The following is a 22,409-nucleotide window of genomic DNA, read 5'->3' on the forward strand; positions in this document are numbered from 1 at the left end:
GCAATATGATTGTAAGTCGATCACATATTTAAATGCATAAACACTTTATTAAAAGCTTCTAGTGGTTCTTTCATTCTCTTTACTTCTAAGTAAATTCGTGATTCTCATGTAAGATAAACTAAGGAGTCATTAACATAAATGAATACATTATACCCTGATAATCTTACCACTTCAACATGATGCTAATGAGCAATCTTGAAATTACTAAGTGATTGGCATACTAGGGTTCACTACTTGACTTGTACTTTTCCACGCTAAGTAAAAAATACATAGTTGGTAAGCCTCAGTGCTGACTAATGAAAACTATGAGTAAGTCAGGACATTCATAACCTGCAATGAATGGTTATTACCAAGATTCATTATTTAAAGAAGGAAAATGGTATTATATAATTAAGTATTTTAACCAATCAGGTCAATGGAAGTACAAATTTGTCAATTACATCTATAATTCAAATTATATCACCTCTTAATAGCCAACACTAAATATGAAATATAAGCACTTAAGTTTTCTTCTTGGTTGACTGGCAAAATATACTGCTAACATTGGAGTTATACCAATAACAATAGGTAACTTACTAAGGACTTACTTGGGTCAGGCACTAGGTTAGATACTTTACATATTTCTTAACCCCTTCTAACATCTTTGTGGGGTAAATATTCTCTTTTAAAAATGGAAATTAAGACCTTCAGAAGTTAGGTGATTCCATAGTGTACATCTTGCCTATTGAACACAGACATCAGTTTGTTACTCTGAATTGTTGTATCTGTGTCTCTCACATTGTTTTCTCACATTTTAGAGGTAACATCACTTACTTCCTAGAATTATTATGGGGGTTATTAGTAGATAATGGATGTTAAGATGTCTGATATAGTGAAAGCACTAAAGCAAAATATTTAGGATACTCCTGGCCTTCCCTTTGTCTTATTTACCTTTACAGCTCAACGTATGGTCCCCAGAGGACTACCTGGAAACTTAGAGAAACAGAATTCAAGGACTCCACAGTGTTGAATTTGTATGTTATGAAGATTGTCTGGTTAGTTGCTATGCTTACTAAAGTTCGAAAAATGTTGCTTTATATAGTAGAAGTATGTGGAGAATGGGTAGAATGGAATAGATCTCTCTATGGCCTTACAAAATCAAACAATTATTTTTATTTATCTGTTTTAGTAAGTAATACTTTTAACATTTAAACTCTAAGTATATCAATGAATTCTACCAGGGAAAAAAAATAAAACACAAACTATGAACCAAAAGATGTATAGCAAAGAAAAGGAAAACTTCAAAGGCTAGAATGTGAAAGCACTGGAATTCAGGGATATATGACTGCATTTCTCTTTTTCCACTGAGATCAAAGAATTTATATTCACTAGTCAACACATCTCAATCCTGGTTGTGTTTACCACTGCAGGTCCTATAGATTGCGAACAGAATTTTTAGAACTATATTGATGACAAAGTAGTGACGAGACAATCCCAGGATCTATAAGGTGCAGCAAAAATGTGACTTAAATTGTATAGAGTTAATCTGGAAGGTAATTAGGAATGATAGATTTAAGAAAAGAATCTAAATTGCCCTCACAAGAATTACTACCAAAAGATAAGTTGATTTACCTTAAAAGGCAATTGGCAAATGATTATAAATAATGCCAAAACAATAGCAATTTAAGACATCAACTTTCTGGTTAAGGAAGATTCTTGTTTTCCATCTTGGCTAAAGAAAACATCCTTGTTTACCTTTTTCACCTCCATAATTTTTCCTTGAATCCAAATTTGGGATTTGCTTCTAGATTCAAGCACTTTTCCACTTATAATTGTGAGATTTGTTTATAGGCTTCACTTCTGTATATTATTCACTGACACCTCCAAATTACTTTGTATATTAGCTAATTAATGGTTCAATCCATGATATGATGGATTTGTATATCAATTTATAAATTACTTATTTCTATCACTATTTTGATATTTGGAACAGTGTTTCTGAAACAACTTAGATATTTTATTAGATTTTAACTCTTCACATAATTAGAAAACTCAAAGGTTTTTTTTTAATTTATTTACTTTGAGAGAGAGAGAGAAAGAGAGAGAGAGCATTCACATGCACAGAGGGGCAGAAAGAGAGGGAGAGAGAGAATCCCAGGCAGACTCCACACCGTCAGCACAAAGCCCAATGTGGGGCTCCAACCCACAAACCGTGAGGTCATGACCTGAGCCAAAATCAAAGAGTCAGATGTCTAACCAACAGAGCCACCCAGGCATCCCAGAAAAATCAAAGTTTTAACAATAAGTATGTCCCAAAATGTCATACATTTGAGATAAAGATGAACTAAAATTAAAATCATCGATTTGACTTCAGCAGACTTACTGTGTGTTTAAACATGAAGGAAAGAGAACCAAATTAGAGAACATGTATGGAACACAGAAAATAAAATGTCAAAAAGTCCCAGAATGTGACACCCTTGTGTCACAGAGGCCTTAAATAGATAGATGTGGGAAATTTTAACCCTTGGTATGTTTTCTTCACTGCCTAGTTGACACAATATTGCACGTTGTAGTTAGTTGTCAATTATTTTCCCACTTGCCTGATCATGTATGTTGTGGGTGATATCCTAGTATCCTCTGCACTTGTATCATGCCAAAATAGTAGCTTTATCAGTAGACAACAAATCTAAAGGATCTCCCCTATTTATATAAGAGCTATTTATATGAGAGCAATGAACTATCTTGATGAGATACCGGCTTCCTCTGAGAACAACGATGTGTTTTTAGTGATGTGCAGAAATTACTCCAAAGACCTATATCAGTAATATTAGGCAGATGAGAATAAAAGGTCTAGTAAAAGATGGGTAACATTAACTTCTGTGCACAAGCAACTGTGCTAATCTCTTTAATAGGAATCCTTTCACATAATCCCTTGATACACCATGAGGAAGGTACTGGCGCTGCATAGACAAGGCAGAGAAAGTCCAGAGGGTTTATATCACTCGCCCTAGGACATGCACAAAGGTGATACAACCCAAGCCATTCCCGCTTCAGAAAACTTTCTTAGCCATTTATGGTGCTAAGTGTTTGTCATGAATTATCTAATGTAATCCTTACTCTAACTTTATGATGTGTTCTTTCAGTTTCACACAAAATCAATGACACACATAACTCTTTCTCATCTCCACATCCAATCAGTCCTTAAGTATCTATTCTGTCTCATACTTATATCTTGACTCTCTCCTCTTCTATCCATCTCCATTACCTAGTTCAGACACTTACCAGTCTACAATAGTCTTTCTAACCTACCTATTTTCCTCCACTCTGGTACCCTTCTAAACCAAAATACACAGCAGTCAGAGTGATCACATCAAAAAGCATGTTCCATCATAGGAAAAATTATTTTGGAACCCTTCAATAGCTTCTAACAGCTGAAGAAGAAATAAACAATCTGTACGTTGAATAAGGAATTAAAGTTATAGAAACCATTTTATTATTGTTTCTTTCAATATATTCAAACCTGCTTAGGGGAGAAGCACAGTTCCCTAAGTCAGGTGCTTGATGAAAATTAGAGCAGATCCATGACATTTATCTTTACTTTTTAGCATATAAAGTAATTGTTAGGATCATGTATAGTACTCTGGAGCCTAGACTATCCGGCTTTAACTCCCAAACTGTGTGTGTCACTTACAAATTATATAATGTTGGGCAAGTCATTTAACTGTGCCTCAGTTTTATTCTCTATAAAAGGCAGAATATTACTTATTCCTACATCCTGGGGCTCTTGTGAGGATTAAAAGAGCTAGTAGAGGTAAAAGCTCTTAGAACCATTTTGGCATATAATAGGGGACACATACATGTATTAGTTCTCACTCTAGGGAGTGGGAAATTTCGGGTAACTTCAAAATCAAAGACACTGCTTGATTTAGAAATTATAAATTCCCTACACTATATGATTAATTTATGCTTCCAAGTTTGTTCAACTGTAAAATCTTTCACTGCCCTCCCCTATTACTTGTTAGCTGCTATTTCTATCTGCCCTCTAGCGTCAAAGAGGAAGAAGATAGGAAAGATGAGAAGAGCATGAAAGTTCTTACCTGACTGGAATTATTGTAAGATGGCTTGGCAATTTTTTAACCTAACAGATTTTTAAAGCTTTCTTCCCTCTTATGGATGCTTTTCTTGGTAGACTCCAGGAGAGAAAGATGAATACATTGAGAATATTCCCCTGCACCCCCCGGGGTGTAAGAAATAGATTTCCTTCTAGTTTTTGACCCCACTCAAACCCTGGCTTTCTGTCTTTCCACCCAAGGTGTCACCCTCTTGGAGACACCTCACCTCTATAGTCAGTATCTTAGGCAGGATTTATTATGAAGCCAAGATCAATTCCTCTTCACAACTATTCATGGAATAGTTGCTAATAGAACAGCTCAGGTATCTAGAAGCAAAGCTTTCTGTCCTCCTAGAATATCCTATAATTCCTATATATTAAGTTTGTGATATTTTGTTGTCATTGCTTTTTGTAACTGGTTACTAGAGTGAACGAGGCTGCAGAAAGTGCAAGAATAACACAACTCTATACTTTTTTCATAGTTTCCCTATGGCAGATGACCTTTTAATCAAATTTCATTGCTTTTAAAGGCCCTTCATGGTTTTAAAATTTTTAAAAGACCATGTTTAGTCGAGTCTTGTCTAATATAAAAACCATGGTATACCATCCACTTTAAATCTTCTCTTTTTCAGTTTGGCTTGAAATGGCCAAGACAGGAAGTTTTGTCACAGTTGTCACATATCATTGACACCCTGTAGTGACTGTTCCAAAATCTGTTTGTTTGTTTCTTTTTTTTCTTTGGGGTACGTGAAATTTCTTCCAAGAGTCCCTCTCTAGTGATCTCCATTTGTTACTTACTTTATTTATTTATTTATTTATTTATTTATTTATTTATTTATTTTGAGAGAGAGAAAGAGAGAGGGTGAGCGAGCACACATGCAGGTGGGGTTGAGCCAGAGAGCAAGAGAGAAAGAGAGAGAACCCCAAGCAGGTTCCAACCTGTCAGCACAGAGCCTGACACCGGTCTCAAACTCACGAACTGTGAGATCATGATCTGAGCCTAAATCAAGCCAGATGCTTAACCAACAGAGTCTACCCAGGTACCCCCTCCATTTGTTATTTTTAAGACTGTGACTCCCCCACATATAGGCAACTGATAATGTCCATTAGTATTATGCTTTCAGCTTCTTTTTGCTGTGGTCACTATGTGCCTTCAGAAGGTCATCTTAGACAAAACTCTTTTCAAAACTTCTCATGTTACCTCCCTTATGTGGCATCCACATCCAATCTATAAGAAATATGGCCCCTCCCTTGCCATAAGAAGAAGAGTCCTTTCAGGCGTAGAGCACTATCTCCTTGCCTTGTCATCAGGTAAGCAGGGCAGCTAGCTATTCTCTTGCCTCGAGACAATTTTATTTTTTTAAGTAAATCATGAACTAGCTTTGATATTCCTCCACTTCAAGAGGACTCAAATTCTCAGTATTATTTTGTTGGAGACATCCTCATGTGATATAGGAGGAGAGAAGGGAGTCTTCCTCTTAACCTAGAGGGAAAGGAGGGCAAATGTCACAGGACTCTGACTTTTGTCAAAAATATCCTCTCTTCCAAATCTCCAAATGAATTCTCAGCCCTTTTTTATTATTTTATTTTATTTTTCTCTGGTCATATATTTTTCTCTGGATTTATATATTCTCTGGTCAACTTTTACAATTCTGGCATAGATAATTCAGCACCTCGGTTTAGAATGTAAGGACTACTGTTTGCAGTCCTGGAGCTGCTAAGCATTTTAGAGTTGCAATATTAGTGGAAGTCTCTTCTTAACACTCTTTCGCCATCACCCATGATATTTTCAAAAGGGTTGGAATAATATCTGTCTCACTGATACATTGCTTTCCTGGCCCTTAGCTCAGTATCAGAGCACAAAATATTTAATAAACAAATAATAAACTGGTTGAAATGCATTAAATTTTGAGGCTATTATTCATAGCTTTATAAATAGACTGACACATACCTATGGCTATTATATGAATGTATGTGTGTGTGTACCTATGTATATATATTACACATAAATACTCATATATGGCTACAGTGTTATACTATTCTAGGAGATATATTGTGGTCTACTCACATTGTGGCCTATATAAATAGAGTTATAGTCTTGAGAATGTTATTTACATAGATAATAGTGAGAATAGTATGTCCTGGGATTGTAAAAACCCTTGGGCCTACTATCTGTATGTATAAATATACATTCTGCTGGCATCTGGATATATTTCATATATTTAATTTATCACACTTGTTGAGTATCTATATATCAGGCATGATATTATATAATACAGATGCTATTAGAAGTGTACAGAGATATGTAAAACAAGTGATTACAAGTATAGGAAAAATGTATATAAACAGAAAAATAATTAGAATAAAATATATTTAAATGCCAATAATTACTTTTGTTAGAGTAACTGGAAATGAGTTTTTACTTTTATGTTTACTTCTAAATATTCCTTTATATATGTATGCATGGATTTTATAATGAAAACTAAACAGTCTAAATGATCTAAGATACTGATACTTTAAATTTTCAGATCAAGGCAACACATATTTACCACCGAATATTTAAAGATAATTTTAGCCAAAACAATTTATCCAAAAATCACCTTCTAACACCTGAGAGAAAAATCCATCAGCTTGAAAATTGGATGGCAGGCAATAAGTTGGAAGACTGGGCCATGCTAATTTAGTTATTTATGATCCTGTGCCACCAAGGAAACATCAATAGCTAAAATTATTGACTGAAATTAAAGCTGAGGATTTATTCAAGTAGTAGTCTTTTATAAGGAATATCTAGAATAATTAGCATATCACAAACACACTGAACTATTTCTGGTCACTTCCACAGTTGTTTTTCCATTTAATTTTTGTATCATTACAATTTTAAATATCACCAGAATGGATTGCTGCTAAAAATAAGCTATTTATTTATCTTCTGTTTGTCTAGCATGTAATGAGAAAACAGTATGGTAATTAATGATATAAAATGATATAAAAACTTACTAAATGATTAAATTCAATCACATTGTATAAGGATGAGAGGAAAGAAAATTGACCACATCATCAACATCTTTTGTTGCTTCAATACTAGTCTCAGCACTTAATATGAACTCTTAACACAAATGGTATAGATTTCTTGAGTTTTGAGCTTATTGATCACTGAAGTTTTGCCATGAAACTAAAAGCACCTCAGAGAAAAACTATTGAATCTTAGACCTTAGGAGAACACCCATTTCACTAGAGTCTATTAAGAGAATTATGTCATACTTAGTTACAACTAGTTGTAATAGCAATTTGTCAGTGTCCTGAAAATAACACATGAACACAACACATCCATATAATGTGATTCACATCCCAAAGTACATTTTTTAACATTGAACTATAATGTATATGACAAATGTTACATTATTAATCAATATATAGATACATATTCACAGTCTTATGCTAGAGACCTAAGAGATCTTGGGTTTAGATATAATAAACTAGGCAAAAATTATGAAATAATTGCTTACAAATTAAATATAATTCTATAATTTTCGTTAATATTTATGTTATCTCCTATAACAAATTTTTGCACAGTAACTTTCATACTGGTACTTTCAATAACAAAATAATATACACAAAATATGGTAAATTTAATTTTCAAAATAAAATGCATTCTTTGAGTTAAAAATTTGCATTTAGGCTATGGTTAAACTAACTAGTATATTATGAGAAATGCAGTTAAAAATGATAAAATCAAATATACTTTGTCAGCCTTTGAAAACAATGCATGTTACTATTCTCTGACTCTTTGGAAGAAGCTGGAGGATGAAAATTGATAACTTTTCTTCGTTGGTTAATAAAATTCAGCCTTTTTACTTGAAAAGTCAGAGAGTTAGGTCCATAATGTAAGTTTTTGACCGTATTTAATTTTCCTCCTAGCATCTTGATTTCTTTGTAATATTCATTAAGTTGGCAAGAGTAAAATGAACCCTTGTTTAATCAACTGAAATTTTTATCATGGGTATATTACACATAGTCTAAAATTTTGATGAGCTGAGGTATCACTCAAAATATTGGATTTTTTTTCTTTTTTTAAAATTTCATAACAAATTTTTGAATTTGCAATAATATGTCCAAATACCCCAAACTGGAAGCAAATGGTCTGTCCATCCTATAAACAGACTTTATATAAGTATCATTGATAGAAAGGAGCCTCACACTTTCCTTTTCAGTTGTATCTGCAACATCCATGTCTCAAACATCAAATGATCAAAGAATAATTTTTTTTAAATTCAGGTTGTGTTATGTGTAAATGATGTCAATATATTAGAGGGTCACAGATTACCATGAACTGGTTATCAAATAATGTACTAATTTTTGCTCTATGTAAATGCTACACTGGTAAAAATCCAAGATAATTGTTCCAGTGTGGGGAACATTTATAAAAGTGTCTGTCACATATGTCCATCTATAGGGCAAAGGATAAATGTAAGCTCCCAAGGCATTATTACTAGAAACATCTGTACAAGGAAGACAAGTAATGAGCCAGGTCTTGCTCAGTCAGTTGGTGTTTACAGATGTCATATCAATCTACATGAAGAACTTACCCAGAGACCCCAATCAGTAAGATGGGATGTGAACTGTCCCCTTTCCTGTTTCCCCTCATTTATCTGTCAGCTAACATTTCAGGAGAAATGGACAATGAAACCCTGTTAAAATATTAAAAACTTTCACTGAAACTTTACTACTTAAATACTCTTCTTAAGTGCTACTATGTCTGTAAGTGCTATGTTGATTAGAGTATTTTACCATAAATAGTGATTTGATTACATTTAGTGACATGCTTAGTGACATATTTAATGAAAACATTTCAAATTCATAGAAATATCTTTCAGTGATCTTTCTTTTGTACAGTTAATTAATAACACTATTTTACTAAATGATGTTTTGTTCATCCTTAAAACTAGAATGTAAAAAATATAAAATTTACAAATATAGAAAATTTGACTGAGTCTATATTAACCACAACTTTGTAATTTCAAAGCTCTGAAAGAAAAAAAAAATATTTTAATTTGGTAGAAAAACGTAACTGGCTTTCATTGGTTCTCAGATGTCAAAGTACCAATCTATAACTTAGAATAATAAAACCACTTTCATTAGTTTTCATTGGTCATTGGAAGAAAAAAATAGGATGTGTATCTTTGGAATCAACAAATTACCAGTCTTCTCAGAAAACCAAAACCTACTCTTGATACATTACATTAGATTTTTCTTTTCTGTCTTTAATGTTTATAAAGATAAATTAAACAACAATAGTTATCAGTGAGTTTACCCATTAGATTATGTCCATTTTCTTACAAAATGAGAAGAATGTCACTTACCGAGAGCCAAGATATTCTTACATTCATTTGTACATAACTTTTCATTCATTCAACAAATATTTCTACATTTCAGGCATGGGATGGGCAATGAAGCAGAATGATGAATAAAATATGCAAAGCCCCTTCCCTCTAGATCTCATAGGTTACTAGTATATATAGTAGGAAAAAGTAATCATAAAATATAATTGCGATAGGGATTATAATTTAAGAAAGGCAAGATATTACAGAGGTACAGAACCAAGTCACCCATCAATGAATGGGAAGTCAAGGAGAAACTTTCAGAAAAGAGTGATATCTAATGACATTAAAAATGAGTAGGAGTGAATCAATTAACAGAATGGGAATATGAGAACTGAGATAAGAATGGGAATAGTGTGGTACATTAGAATTGAATAAGGGTATTTTTTATTTTTTTTAATGGCTTGAACATGATCCAGGGAGTAACAGAATGAAGATATAAGAAACAGTCATAGGATGAAAGGTTTTGTAAGCAATGTCCTAGAGTTTGGACTTTATCCCAAACTAAAGGAAAGCCAACTATGATAGCCAGGTTCCAAGATGGTACCCAATCATCTTTGTCTTCTATTACTACCACCCTTTTGAAATGCCCATTCATAATTAATCAATGCTGGCCTATACAAACAATAGAAATGGTGGAAATGACAAAGTAAGTTCTGAAATTAGGTCATAAAAATCAGTGAAGAAATCTTACTTTTTTAAATCACTCACTGTGGGGTAAACTAGTCACCGTATTGTGAGGACACTCAAGCTGCCCCCTGTGGAGAGAAACCAGCTTGTAATCAGCAACTCAAAAGCCAAGTACATGAGCCTTCTTAGGAGTGGATACCCCAGCCTCAGTCAGGCTTTCATCTAACTGCAGCTTCAGCCAAGTCACCACAACCTCAGAGAGTTCTCAGGCCAGAACCATCCAGCCAAACCACTTCTGAATTCTGGAACCACAGAAATGAAGAACAGGAAGTGATTTGTTGTTGTTGTTGTTGTTGTTTTAAACAACAAAGTTTTGTTGTTGTTGCTGCTGCTGCTGTTGTTGTTTTCGATTTTATTTTTTGAGTAATCTCTACACGCAACCTACTCAAACTCATCACCCCAAGATCAAGTGTTGCATGCTCTACCAACTGAGCTGGCCAGGCACCCCATAAACAACAAAAGTTTGATGTGACTCCTTACATAACATTAGTTAATGAATTAACCTACTAAAGTATTTTTTTATTAGGTGAGATAATGAGATATTTAAACATGGAATGTCATGATCAGATTTTCATTTCAGAAAAATCTCTTTGGCTACATTGTGTAGAAAGCCCACAGAAAAGCAAAATGAGAGGTAAGTAGACTATTTTGGTATTTCAGGCAAGAAATTTTATCCTAAACTAGGATAAATATTTAATAACATTGCATTTGTCTTCACTGCTACATTTATATTTACTGATATTTTTTTAAATAAAATCTGGATTCTTTCTGGACAATTTTTAGAATGATAACAAATGAAAATGTCAAATCAATTATTGTTTAGCTTTCTTGTTTAATTCAACACTCAAGAAACATCGTGGAGTTCTAAAAGTACAAGTAAGTGAGTACAAGTTTTACTCACTCAACCATTATTGGTCGAAGTTTTGCCAAGTGAAAATAGACTCTGACACTTTTCTGCCTCCTGAAGTTGATGTCAGCTATTTAGCAGACTGACAAAGAGCCCCAAAAGTGCTAACGCCTACTGACCCTGTCACCTCAGCTCTGCAATGACTTTGGAAATCTCTGCTATGGTAGTGCACAATAACCACACTCAGCAGCAATTTCCAAAATGATACACTTTGTTTTGCCAGGTCTGTAGCAGATGCAACACAATTTGCCAAAGCACAAGAGAGTAAAGTGGAGCCTGTTTCTTTACTTTCCCTACAATTATCTGTATTATTTGAAATATCGATTCAACTCACTACTCTCTATGGCAAATTATTTTCTCTGATTGACAACATTTTGGAATTTGCATATATCCTAGATTTTTTTTAAAGGAGAGTTGGCTTTATTGGGAGCTTGCTTAATGTGTTTCACTAAATTACCAAACATCTCCACTGTGATTGACTTCTTTCTTCATACTTAAGTGACAGTTCTAAGATGTTACAAGTTCTCTTTTTGAAAACTAGATATAAATATGTTTATTATGTAAAGAGAGTTTAAAAGTAAATTGGAAAGCTAGAGGAACATAAAGTGGGAAGTTAAATGGCCTTTATTCAGTTTTTTGCTGAAAAAAAAATGCTTTCTTAAGAATGCCATAAACACACAAAGCTTAAAGTTATTCCAAACCTCTTCGACCATATTCATGCCTACAATTACACCTACACTGCTCCTTCCCTCCCTTCCTCCTAACTTTCCGCCCTCATTCTCTCTTAATAGATACCATACAATTGAAAAAAATCTTTAGTATTTACCACATCCAACGAGTAAACTGAAGTCCAGATGGATTAAACGTCCAGACTAATGTGACACAATTTAGTGTAAAGGTTAAGTCAAAATTTGAGTTTCCTAAATTTTGTTTCAATTTTTTTTTCAATTCCTGTTGCTGCTACAATAGTTCATGCTGCCCTCATCTTTAGTCTGAAAAATTCCACCATTTCCTTACCTACATTCATGGCCACATTCAATTCATTGACCATACTACAGATAGAGTCCCCTTTTTAACATATAAAACTGAATGTCAGTCCCACCTTAATACTCTTCAATAACTCAGTGCCGTCAAAATAAAGTCAAAATTCACTGAATTGGCTTTTTTTAAACTGCCCTTTTTTTTTTTTCAAATTATAGTCAAATAATTTTTTCCACTTGAAAAATAAATAAATCATAATATTAAATACTTATAGAATGCCTACTCCAACAAATGGTGAGCTTAAATCCATGGCTGGCATGTTGCTAAGTTCTTCACAAAGTTCATTGAGAAAGAGTAGAGCTGTGTGGTTAAAATAATGGGCCGTGATGTCACTGTCTAGACTTCAGTCCCAGCTCAACCTATTACTAGCTGTGTGTTACTAATCCTCTCTTTGCCCTGGTAGCCTCACCTGCTAAGGAAGTAAAACAAAGTAGTAAAACCTGACAAAAAGTGAGCACTTAAGGAGCAGTAGCTCTTAATTGTTCCTGCAACTCTATGGAAAAGTTACTTTTATTATCTCCACTTTACACTCGAGAAAATTATCAAGGAGAACATTTCATTTTAAAATCTTGACAGAACCAAGGATATATACTTAGATATAGTGTTGTATGACTGATACAAGTTACCGTTTTGTGTCAAGGCATGACTATCCTGCTCATGGTAAAGCTGCCCAGTGAATAAACACAGACAGAGGAGACAGGCACTTAAGAGAATAGCCATTGGAAGAAGAAGAGGGGAAGGCATTCTTTTTGGATTTGTTTGTTGGTTTGTTTGTTTATATCTAAGGAGGCATTCTCATAAGATAGGTAAATGTTGTGCAAGCTAGTTCCTCTGAGAAGCAGATGCCAAGCCAAAGTGAGGAGTACAAATTATCTTGGAAAGTAGTATCTGTGGAGAAACAGGAGAAAGCAGGATTGGGCAGGAGGAACTGCCAGACAGCAGTGCAGACCTGACAGAGTCTCTGCCAGCCCAACTGGGAGCCTCAGAACAGAGATCACCCAGTAGAGAAGTCCCCTGTTGAAAAGAGATGGCTAAGTCCTTGCACCATATTCTGGCTTAGTCACTTACTGAGGCTACTCTGCGGAGAAGATGGCTCCAGCTCAGGCTGAGGTGGACCTGGAGGTGTTAACAGCTGGTCCTCACAACTGGGCAACGAGTCCTGCTCAGGTCATGATTTCACGGTTCTTGAGTTCCGGCTCCACATGGGGCAGTCTGCTGTCAGCACAGAGCCTGCTTCGGATGCTCTATCCTCGTCTCTCTCTGCCCCTCCCCTGCTCATGGTCTCTCTCTTAAAAGTAAATAATTTAAAAAAAAAGGGGGGGAGGAGTAAGTAGCAGCACTAAAGAACAGGATGGTGAAGATCCTAATAACCTGAACAAACTTGTATCAGCAAAGCCAGTCTAGGTTGTGCTTCAGTAACGAGCGACTCCAACACACCAGTGACATAACTCAAACGTTTCTTTCTCACTCATCATACATGTCCATTGCTGGTTACCTGCAGCTTTGTCATGTCATCTCCTTTAGGACACAATATGTCCCCTCATGACAGGAGAGGGAAAAATACAGAATGCCTAAGCATGTGTCAACTCTTTTTTTTTTTTTTTTAACATTTATTTTTGAGACAGAGAGAGACAGAGCATGAATGGGGGAGGGTCAGAGAGAGGGAGACACAGAATCCGAAACAGGCTCCAGGCTCTGAGCTGTCAGCACAGAGCCTGACGCGGGGCTCGAACCCACGGACCGTGAGATCATGACCTGAGCCAAAGTCGGCCACTTAACCAACTGAGCCACCCAGGCGCCCCGCATGTGTCAACTCTTAAAGCTTCTGCCAGAAAGTAACATCCTTCACTTCTGTCTGCATCTCATTGACCAACACACACCATATGGGTACATCTGAATTCAATTTTGTGGATAGGTATAATCTTCCTACAGAGAAGGGCAGGACAATATTGTGAACAATAACACAGTCCATGACAAAACCCAGGGAGGAGCCCACCTTAGTGAAAATGGGTGCCAGCACTACTTACTGTCAGACTTTATCTCCCATGAGGGAATTATTTTATTTAGGTCTGATTTTAATCTTCTCGATTCATATCAACTAAGGAAACAGGTCTTTCCAAAGAACAGCCAAAAGAAAATCCATTTTGAGATTTTAATTTTGTAAAATTGCTCTCCCTTATAATCCAGTAAGTGGTGACATGTTGAAATCTCAGCTTCTGTGTGATCTAGATTATGATATATGATGAAGTATCATTATATGATTGATTAAAAAATTTTGAAAAGTTAAAAGGACTATACAAATGTAGACTTGTTGTTATACATTGTCATTAGTATTAACTCCCCTTTCTTCTGAATCCAGATGGTTTCTTAGATTCCATGTCCCTACAGATTCTAATCCTCTCTACATATAGATCATCTTTTAAAAGATGCAGAAAGAAAAGCAATTTTAGAAATATCCAAGGAGTCCTCAATAAAAGTAAATGGAGAATTTTTAAAATCTGTAAAAGGAGAGAAAAGGGGCTTCATGTAGATACCTGAATTGTTATCAACAGACAACACTCAGTTTCATTTTAGACAATCTTTTTTTTTTTTTCACTTGGTACATGATGCATTAAAAATGAAAAAGAATGAAAATTATTTCTACAAAGTGAAAGAGCCACAGAGAAATAAATGGAATGTCTAAAATATAAGCTTCATAGCATGATTATCCTTTCATTAAGATGTAAGCAATGTTCTAGGAAATGTTGTGGTCCTAATTACAATATGATGGAATACACATTTGTCTCGGAAATAACACACTCAAGAAATATGTAATATTCATTGCAACAGCCAAAACTTAAAAAAAGACACAAATATAGTGTGTTATATTTCAACATCTCATAAATAATACCTAAATAGTTCAGGCTAGATATTTCAAAAGAGGATGAGATGCTTTGAAAATGAGCTAACCTTATTTGTAAATTTCATTCATATGTATTTTAGTGAGGAAATACATATATTTATATGTAAATAATTTACGTAATAGTTATAGACTAAATGAGTGAATTATTTATTTCTAATTTTTAATAGTCAAAAACTGTATAAGCTCTAAAATAGCAAATAATTGGATAAGTTGATATTTGCTCTCTTGTGGCACTATGCAGACCCAGAGATATAGATATTGATAATATATTGCATTATACACGTATATACATTTAATCACTGAATTGCATGTGACAATGCATTGCTTCAAAGGGAACTGTAACTATTACAGACAATTATGTTAGAATCATAGCCTAATATTGACTCAGATACCTAGAGAGAAGTTTTCTAGCAACTCCAATCATCTCAAATACCACCATATTTATTGAGAAAACACACAGATTTGAGTGTCAAATTAGATTCACACAAATCATAAATTTACCTAGTAACAAGTTTTACTAATGATTTCAAGGATATATGTAATCAAACAGCATAGGCAAAGCAGGGAAATATGCACAATGACTAACACAACTTCCCAGGCCTTTCTTACCATTCAGGACACACTGGCCCATATGAACAAATGAAAAATAAGAGTGTGGTAGTGACAAGGAAAGTGATGGAGAGGCAAGGAGGAGTGAGGGTGGCAGTGGTGGGCTGTGAACGTCCGAAGTGGAAGAGATGAGCAACTACCACACAACAGTACTACAAAACACAAGTGCCATGGTAGTAGTTACCAGCAGAGGCATTACTTAGAGAAGAAAAGGAGAAAACTAGCAGTACTAATAATTGCTAACATTGATTAATCCCCTACCATGTGCCAGGTACCATGCCTTATACTTGGTGTGCATTATTTCATGTAATCATCACTGTTTACAGGAGTTTTACTATTTTACAGCCTAAGATGGCAAATCATTTGCCCAAGCTATTGCAGATCAGAAAGGAGCAAAGTCAGACTCAAATTCAGTTCAGCTCTGAATTGAATCATCACAATCTAGTGTGAATGCGCTGTGCAGTGGGACAGCCAAGGCTGTCACTCCAACTCAGGGCATCTCAGTGTGACAGTAAGGTGTAAAGGAACAGAGTATATTTGACCAGCGGAGTACTCTGAATGTTAGATAGAAAATGTAGAGTGATCAGTATATAGATTGTAATGAAAGTTCTGGAAGAAACTAAGATTACTCAAGGAGAGAGTGCAGAATAAGAAGAAAATAGAGCTGTGCTAAGGACACTAGGGACAAAAATTTAGAAGTGTAGCCCATGAAAAAGAATAAAGAATAAACAAAAAGGGAAAAATAGTAACTAAAAAAAAAAAGGTGGTATTGTAGAACCCAAGAAAAGAGAGTATCTATCACTAGAATGGGGAAGTCAATTGACGAACCAAAAGGTGAGACAAATCCAAGTGAACAGGGTACACTGGAATTAGCAAGAAAAGCATGTTGCTGAAAACTGAGAGCAATTTATTAGAGTAAAAAGTTGAAGACTGTTGGCAGAAGATTCAGGAACAAATTAAAGTTGGGGAAGAGAAGATAAAAATAAAAACCTTTAGTTGTAAAAAGGACTCTATCAAACAGATTGGTAGCTAAAACTGAGCATGTGAAGCTAAAAAATTGTTTGTTATCGTTTATTGTTATTTTTTAAAGAAGACTTATAAATATGTTTTTTACATACTAATAGGAAATAACCTGGTATAAGGGAGACACTAAAGATACAAAGGAAGACTAATTAATTAACTAATTAATGGAGTATATAAGTTTCTTTTTTTTTTCTTAGTGGGGATTATATTATATTATATTATATTATATTATATTATATTATAACCCAATTTGCAGTGATTCAAATATTCCTAGGCTTCATGAACTAATTTGGAGCAGAAGGTGGGGAGTGGTTCCTGGCCTATGCTGTATGTGAGAACAATTCATCTAAGGTTCCCCAAATTATCATGAAGGCTTATCAATAACTGGATAAACCTAGAAATCCCCTACCCAGTCATTTAGAGATGTTTTTTTGGACCTGAATGCCCAGGCATCCAAGGGGAGTGAGGCATTCCAGTGGACCTAAGGGCAAGGCATAAAAGTTTCAAGGTAGTCATAGCAACTTAGATGTCTCTAGGGCTTACTTGTTATCCTAAACCTAACTGCTTAGTTTCTTCTTTGTTTTCTATACCTGGCCCCATCTCCAGACTGAGAAAAGTGGCCTCAAGTGGACAGAAGCACTCAAGGTAATAATAGGCAAAGGATCCCTCTGTCTATTCTGGACCCATTCCACATTCTCAGTCCTGGACTGTGAAAAGATGGATGGCATGGCCCAGGGGCTGCAGAGCCCCATACACTTACCTGTGGTTTCCAGACCCCAAGAGCCCCCGCCAAGCCAAGGGTTACTTATTTACTCATTAGAGTTCTAGGTTTTCAAAGGCTGTGAAACAACAACCCAAACCATAGAACAAACAACTATAGATAGCGACTGGAGAGAAAAACAAGCATATACAAAGAGGATGAAAAGGTCACATGTAATGTGGGTATAATAGATGGAGAGATTTGGGAGAAATCTGGTGCATTCAGGCTACAATTACTGGATACAACATTTAGAAAAATCAATTGAAATATGTGACTCTGACATCGTCTTTTTAACTGCATCAGTGGAACCTTAGAGCAATGAATGACTGCTTCCTTCCTCAGTTACCCTTTTGGCCAGAATATTTAGTCTAGGAGGAATTAACAAGTTGCTAGAATGAGAAAGGGGAATCATTAGGGATGGGGACAGGGGCTAAGACATATTATATCCAGCAGCACAAATTTCCTGGCTGCTTTTCCCGGCAGTCAGGTCATTCTGCTGCACGCAGTAGATCACGGGGATGATGGTGTTATGACTTAGCTCACTGCACAATTTAGGTGCAATTATTCAGAGCTGGGAGGCAAGAAAACAGAGATTGCTCGTCTCCTTTTGGCTTAACAGAAAAGTGTTCAATTGTCCTTACTGCTCAGGTTTATCCAGCAACTTCAATTCTTCTTCTTTGGATGTCTCGTGTGACTCTCTTATTTTAATCAATTTATCCTCTTGGGCTCTATTTTTATATAAGACAGTCAGGGTCTCCAGATTAACCACAGAGTCATCCACATTTAAAATGCAATTCTAAATACAATTCTTCATTTCTAAATGTAAACTAGATATCAAGATTCCCATAGTTTGAGATCATTTTCCATCCAATAACTTGATTTTTTTTTTTAATTTGGCCTTGCTCTTTTTCTCATAGGTCTCTGATAGAAGTTCTTTCTTCTGCTGAGTTGTGTCTTTGGAGAATAAATACTCAAATTCACTATTATCGTAAATATCAGGTTCTTTTAAGGAATCCCATAAGGTGGGTGTAGTATTTGGGCTTTTATCATTTATTTGTATTCTAACCCAGTACAAAGGCTTCACAGGACAACTTGGCTCAATGACTGACTTTCAAAGACATTGACTGGAAGAAGGACCAATTCTGAAGAGTTCAGGAGGAGATGGGAGTTTAAGTCCTGGGGGTGTTGGAGCAGAAAGAAGTGCCCTCACTGTTGGGTAGGGCAGGGGAGTTGGGAAGTGGTGACAGAGGAGGAGGTGGAGGAAGACCAGCACTTGGAGGTAGAGGAGGTGGTGGAGGTGGTGGTGGTCCAGCTCTCACAAGTGGTAGTGGAGGTATTGGTGGCAGAGGTCCACATCCAGGTAGGAGAAGAAGAGGGGGAAGGGAAGGATGGCTGTTGGTAGGGGTGGTGTGGGAGGGGGAGGTGATGCCTTTTGCTGACTCAGTGAGATGCCTTCCACAGACTGAAATGGTATCTGGAAGTCTTTGTTGTCATTTGGGGGAGACCGTTGGCTTAAAGATGAGACATTCAGCTTTTTAGGTATTCTCTGGTTATCTTCCCCTCAAATTCACAGGGTTTGAAGAAAGTCTCTGTCTGGATGCACACATTTTTTGTAGGTCTTTGGAGAACGGTCATGGTCAATGGAAATACAAGCATCTCTCATCTCTTCACATCCTCTTCCCCATCAGTGTTGTTTCTTGTGTTTGAGATTTTTTTTAATGTTTATTTGTTTTTGAGAGAGAGAAACAGAGCATGAGCAGGAGAGGAGTAGAGAGAGAGACACACAGAATCCGAAGCAGGCTCCAGGCTCTGAGCTGTCAGCACAGAGCCTGATGCAAGGCTCAAACTCACAAAGCGTGAGACCATGACCTGAGCTGAATTCAGACACTTAACCGACTGAGCCACCCAGGCGCCCCATGAGATTTTCATGAGAAACCACTCTATGCTCACCCTGGATATCAAATGCCTGAAGTTCAAACTAAGCCTGTAGATTTTCAATTACTTCTTCACGTTCCTTCTTCAAGTGTAAAATAGAAGCTTGACATTCTGCTTCAGTGTACTTCAATCCCACTTTTTCTGGTGTCTTGTCTTTGGGGGTGGCCAGAGAGCTTAGAGTCTGCCCAGAGTCCTATTGTACTGCTCAGTGGGGCTGTGGTCAGGCTTCTTCCTGAACAGCATTCTCCTTATCTTCAAAATGGAGTCATGAGACCAAATAAAAAACAAAGCCAGAGGCATCCTTAGGCTTTTATTTCCATTTCAGTTTTGTATCATCTTCTCTGCCTTCAAAGTATGGCAGTATTAGTTTCTTATTGCTGCTATAACAAAGGACCACAAACCTAATGGCATAAAATAAGATAAATTTATTCTCATCATATCACTTTCTCCTCTTTTTTTTTTTTGATAAAATCTCCTTCTGCCTCCCTCTGATAAGATCATTGTAATATTAATAATGTGATTACATTTAGGTCAGATTGAGTAAATCCAAAATAATCTATAACAAGATCCTTAATGTAATCACATCTACAAAGTTCCTCTTTTCATATAAGGTAACATTCATAGGCTCCAGAGATTAGAACCTCGATATCTGGGAGGACCATCATTCAGCCTACCACGTGGTGCAAACCTTATAATGTACAATAATGCTCTCTTGACTCACTGTAAATATACGACCATAAATGGAAAATGGCATTCTTTAATGCTCCACAACCCCACTACACTGTATACTTAGTCTGACACTATCCAAAATGAGTATTTCAAGAATACTTCTTTGTCCAGTGATGCCCTTACCTCCTCTAACCTCATCCCTTTTCCACTTATTCTCTCCTCTCAATGACCCTGATAAAATAGATTCAGTATAAAGCTTCCCCATTTTCATTACAAAATGTACCTACCTACCTGTAACTAGACTTGTATCCACCCTTTTCTAGTTTTTTTTTTCTTGCAATAAATGAAATGTCCCTGTTCATATCAAACATCTCTATTTGTGTCTTGCTCCCACTGCCACTCACTTCTCATGAACTTGGCTCCTGCAATTCTCTGCTCTCCTGCATCATCTATACCAACTCAAATCCTAGCAGCATACATATTCTAGAATCTTCTTACTTTAGAAAACCAGCTTTTCTAAGCATACTTCTTTGCAGCTATTATTCCTCATCTTGGTTCCCCTTCACAATAAGCTTATTAGGAGAGCTGTCTGTTGTCTGTCTTTTCTGCTTCACAGAGAAAGGAAAATAATGATTGGCAGATTAAGGATATGTTTAGAAGATAGAACCAAAAACACTTGTTGATCCATTTGATACAGGAAGTAAGTAAAAGAAAGGAAAAAGAATAATTTCTAGTTCTGATTTTTTCCTTTCCACTTGAGTAATTTTGTGGTATCATTCACTGAATTGAGGAAAATAAAAGAATACTTTTAAGATAAAGTTGCAATCAGAGTCAGTCTCTCCCTCTATGACTCCATCATTCAACTGAAGTAGCTCTTGTAACAAATGGCCCCTTGCTGCAATGCTAACTTCAATAGCTATTTACTGTTTTAATTTTACTGGATCTCTCAGCTAAACAGTTGGCCATTCACTTCTTCTTGAACTATTTTTTCTTGGTTTCTGTCACATCACTCTTTCTTGCCACTTCTACTATCTCGCTAGGCATTTCTCAGTTCCTTTCATTGATTCTTCTATTATCTAACTTCTTCTTTTATCTAAATATTGGAGTGCTCTCGTATGTCCTGAATTTTTCCCTTTTTTTCCTCTCTATAATTTCTCCTTAAATTATTTCACCTGGTCCCATGGCTTTACAGCCCAAATGCTATTGGTTCTAAAATATTAATGGCCAGTGTTGACCTCTCTTCTGAACTTGCAACTCGTATTTCCAACCGCCAATTAAATGCCTCCACGTGCAGGTCTAATAAGCATCTCAGATTTAACATACCCAAAACTTAACTCTGATTGCAACTTTATCTTTAAAAAGAATGAAGGGCACCTGGCTAGCTCAGTCAGTTAAGCATCCGACTCTTGATTTCGGCTCAGGTCATGATCTCACTGTGTGTGGGACCCAGCCCATGTCAGGTTCTTCACTGAAAGCACAGAGTCTGCTTGGGAGTCTCTCTCTTTTCTCCCTCTGTCCCTCCCTAGCTCATGTGCGCTCTCTCTTTTTCTCTCTCAAATAAATAAACATTTTTCTAAATATTAAATCTTGCCATTTGCAATGACATGGATGGAGCTAGAGCATATTGTGCTAAGCAAAATAATTCAGAGGAAGACAAATACCATATGATTTCATTCATACGTGGAATTTAAGAAACAGAAAATATGAGCAAAGGGGGAAAAAAAGCAAGAGAGAGACAAACCAAGAAGCAGACTCTTGACTGTAGAGAACAAACTGATGGTTGCCAGCAGGTAGGTGAGTGGGGGGATGGGTTAAGTGGGTGATGGGGATGAAGGAGTGCACTTGTTGTGATGAACACTGGGTGTTGGGTGGAAGGTGTTGAACACTGCATTGTACACCTGAAACTAATATTATATGGTTTGTTAACCAACTGGATTTAAATAAAAAATGTTTAAAAATAAAAATAAAAGGACCCCCTCAGGTACCCATTATCTAATAGATGACCTTGTCTTAATACTCTTCGAAGCATTAATTACTAAATGAAACTAATCATATTTTCCTATCAACTGATCATCTCCTCCTATAGAATATAAGCTTTCTGAGAATAGGGTATTAAGATATGTTATTCATTGCTGTGACCCAAGAACCTAAAACAATACCAGGTACAAAGCCAATAATAAATAGATATAAAATGAAAGAATGAAAAATGGGGAGGCTTTGGCAGCTGGTACACTGAGCGTAGTTGAAGGAAATAGCCTAAGATAGAAATACAGCACTTTTTTCTTTGCTACCTTGCTAGTGCAGATAATTTGGTAGATGGGGAAAGTGAAGAAAGTTTACAGAGTTTCTCATAATGGTCACGTTTTGGAAAAAGTTAGTGTAAGAGCTTAACCTCCAACTAGTAA

At 36.0% G+C, this 22,409-nt stretch overlaps 1 protein-coding gene and 1 pseudogene across 2 annotated transcripts in view; one reads left to right on the forward strand and one right to left on the reverse strand.

The window, feature by feature from the left end:
* Positions 1–22,409, reverse strand: part of SPAG16 (sperm associated antigen 16) — a 1,004,062-nt gene that overhangs the window by 626,212 nt on the left and 355,441 nt on the right. The window lies entirely within an intron of this gene.
* Positions 16,424–22,409, forward strand: part of LOC109265114 (dnaJ homolog subfamily A member 1-like) — an 88,026-nt pseudogene continuing 82,040 nt past the window's right edge.

This window comes from Panthera pardus, unplaced genomic scaffold (assembly GCF_024362965.1).
Source record: "Panthera pardus isolate Hobbes unplaced genomic scaffold, ASM2436296v1 HiC_scaffold_10, whole genome shotgun sequence".
In the NCBI taxonomy this organism is placed as follows: domain Eukaryota; kingdom Metazoa; phylum Chordata; class Mammalia; order Carnivora; family Felidae; genus Panthera; species Panthera pardus.